Genomic DNA, 3466 nt, shown 5'->3' with positions numbered 1-3466 from the left:
TATGCAGTCCGGTGCCATTCAGTTCTGCGTATCTGTTCCCTTGTGCGGCTTCCTGCCTGGCCACCGTGACACAACCTTTCCCTCATCTGAAAAACATTTTTGGGAATTTCGGCTTAAATCTTCTTTTCTGATGTGGCTCCAGTTCCTGCAGTCAGCAGTCAGTGTTTGGAGAAGCGTTCGCTCAGTTCCATCCTTGTGTTGTGCTTGGAAATCGCTGTGGGCACACATCTCAGAAAAAACAGCCATTTCTTTCCTGTACCTCTATGCAAATATCACTCTAGGAGCAGAGAACAAGAGTACAAACGGAACAGAGAAATAACAAAAATGTCAATTCAAAGTCTAAACACAGTCGGCTATTTGTCCAGCTGACAGTGGGAAGCTCAGTACAGGCGGTGCACCTCGGACAGCTGCATTGGCTGCTCTATAACAAGACGCCACTGGAACCACTAACATGGTTTTCTGTCTTTTCTTGGATTTAGTTTAGTTAAATGTGTCTGTGGAGAGATTGGGCTGATAAGTACATCGTTTGGATATCTTAGATCCACTGTTCTGTTTATGAAGGTAAGAATTTTCTTCGCACTGTCATGGAAAGAGTGCTTGGGCAGGCAAGCCTAGAATAATATTAAAATATAGGTATATATTTAACTATTTATGTAGTTGCTTGTGTTTCTTCTGTTTTGTTTTATCTGCTGACACTGCCTGAATATGATAACATCCTGTGCTATCTGCTTGTCTTATCAGTTGTACTGTTTCCAGATATCTCTGGGAACTACAGATGTATGTATGCTCTGTAGTCCTGACCTATAGCAATGCTATTGCTCCTCCTTAGATACAGTACAGTAAGTGAGTGTTCTTAGCAAGATCACCTATATACATCATATTGATTAATAAGTTGCAATATATTACATTTTACTTCTTGGTTTGGATATGTTTGAACATAACCAAATGCATGGACCAGATGCACAGCAAGGATAAACTCTAGAAATATAAAGGAAAAACATACACATGTAAATGCTTGCTTTTGTGTAAGGATAAGTAAAACATGCTTTTCTTACCTTATCCCTCTCCACCTTGGAGGCTGGTACTCTCCTTGTCCAGGTTGTGGGCAGGCCTGCTTCACCCTCACCAAAGCTGCCATTGGAATATTGTGGATCCTATAATAGGAAGATAAATTGGCCCCATACTACAGTTGTTTGTGGTCATAGCTCTCCCGCCACCCCACAGTTTTCAATATGTCCAATATGCTCAAAATGTATCTAAGCTTTCCAGCACCCATTCCAATAAAATGTATACTAGTTTGCCAGGGCCACAGAGAGAACCCTAGCCTAAATACAATAGTTTTTTTTCTTTTCCCCTGTAAAGCACGGAGTGCAAGGGCTAGCAGTACAAAATGCACAAACTGCAGGGATCAGGAGTGAGCAGTGCACAGAGCGATGGGGTAAGGAGAATGTAAACTACAGTCCAGGGTACAGTGTACAGTGTGCAGAGGTGAGGACTATTTAATATGCAGCCAAGTCTACAGAGTGCAGGGATCAGGGCATGTAATGTACAGACTAGATCAGCCACAAATATGTAGCATACAATACAGCATTGAGAGTCCCTGCTAATGCCCTGCAAGCCCACACAAAAAAAATATATTTATTGCTAAAGAAAAAATCTTCCTAAAGGAAAGTATCCCTACAGAAGAAATCCCTACACCCCCACATTCCTAACTCTAGAAAGAGATTCCATCTCCCATTACAAATCTCCTCTTTCCTCCCTGAACCCACCAGACTGCAACCTGTCCAGCAGCAACACCCTACAGTACAAGGGCAGCGCCTCCTATACTTCCCATCATCTGTGTCATAGGACACCCGTCCACCATTGGCAGTCCTGGTTCTCCCTTCCAGTGCAAAGCTATTGGTTCTGCATTTTAGGGAACCTGCAGGAGCAAGGGAATTAGGTAAATAAAACTTCATCCCCTAGACTAGAAGGAACATTTAAGTATTGCAGAACAAACATAGTCCCACTACAAGGGGTAAAAATATATGAGCTGCCATTTCTGGTCTTTTAAAAGTGTTGGTTGTCTGACTTATTAATGTGCCACAATCCTACATTTAGCATTTAGCATAGTAACCCTAATACTTTTTTTTTTTTTTACCATTTTCTTGCATACAATTGTTTATTCAAAGTGAATGCACGTTCACCTAATTTACCAACATTCATCTTGCCATTATACGTTTATTACAGTAAGAACCCCCTTAAAAAGTGCTTCATATGTACGCTAAGCTGCACATGTGCAGTTTAATGTACAGGCTTTATACAATTCCAGATGCTTGTATTATGTTATGTCATCCCAACTTGATCAGTGAAAATGACTGCAGACTTCAAACCCAGCAGAAGTCAAGACAAAGATGTCAGCTGCAGCGACAAGGGACACCTAGGCTGATGCATGTACCAACAGGGGAGCTCTGGCAGGTAAATCTAACATGGTGGACCCATATGCTTGGCGTCAGCATAGAAATTGACATTGACTTTTGTGGCTTTCTTAGTAATATATCACATCCATGGCATTTTGGTCTATTTATGTCTCCCAGTTTTAAAATATGTTTGACTATCTGTTAACTAGAGCTGTTTAAAGCAATGGTCACCTACTGGTGGTCCGTGAGAAAATTTTTCAGTGGTTAGCGGCTCTGTCCCCCGTATGGACACAACCCACTCACTCTCCCATCGCAGGCTCAGACCTGCTTGCTAAACATCCTGGGGGTGCAGAAGTGCGGGGCTTTGGACGCAACAAGACCCGTGCTACTGTCCCCCCCGGAATTTTAGCAAGCAGGTCTGAGCCTGTGATGGGAGAGTGGATGGGTTCTGGCATCATGACATCACTATGGGGGAAGTTTCTTCCCCTTTGAGTAATACACGACTCCCAACACATGCGCGGTCCAGATTCCATGTATTTAGTGGTCTGTGAGATCCGTAAGGTTGGCGAGCACTGGTTTAAAGTATTTTTTAAAAATATACCTCTATTGGGATAATCAGATTCACAAAAACATATACTTTTTAACTGTCTTTTGTGCCCCCAATGCTGAAAATATTATCTAGAATGCACAATCACAAACTTCACCCTCACGCTCAACTCTCAATGTTAACACACCAGGTTCAGTATCTTTGTTTTTTAAAAAAGTGAATGTTCCCATTGCAAGATATAGCTCACTCAGCCTAGTGAATGGGGTGAAACTCTGCTTACTTTAACCACATGCAAGCAAAAAGTTTTTTTAGATTTGCATTTAATTTGGTATTCTTTGTGAGGGGAATGTTCACCACATTCACCAAGCTAGGTGTATTATAATTTTCAATAAGTCACTTTGTTACGTTTACAGCCTTAATTTCTTTGGTAAATCAGCCCCATTGTCCTTTCTTTTCTTTTTTTCTGTTAAAGCATCACATAAATCTGCCCTTTAGCAGGGCAGCAAGGTTTTAATTTCAG

General features: G+C 41.5%; 1 protein-coding gene across 3 annotated transcripts in view; it reads left to right on the top strand.

The window, feature by feature from the left end:
- Positions 1-3466, top strand: part of COLEC11 (collectin subfamily member 11) — an 18823-nt gene that overhangs the window by 2102 nt on the left and 13255 nt on the right. The window contains exon 1 of one of the 3 annotated variants that reach the window (XM_072407564.1): positions 82-561. The exons of the other annotated variants lie outside the window; for them this stretch is intronic. The gene's annotated coding sequence lies outside the window, so the exon portion shown is untranslated. Of the gene's footprint in view, positions 1-81; positions 562-3466 lie in introns of those variants that run through there. 3 annotated transcript variants of the gene reach the window in all.

Source organism: Pyxicephalus adspersus, chromosome 4 (assembly GCF_032062135.1).
Source record: "Pyxicephalus adspersus chromosome 4, UCB_Pads_2.0, whole genome shotgun sequence".
Classification (NCBI taxonomy): Eukaryota; Metazoa; Chordata; class Amphibia; order Anura; family Pyxicephalidae; genus Pyxicephalus; species Pyxicephalus adspersus.
The sequence above is the reverse complement of the archived record's forward strand: the minus strand, read 5'-3'. Positions and strand labels throughout refer to the sequence as shown.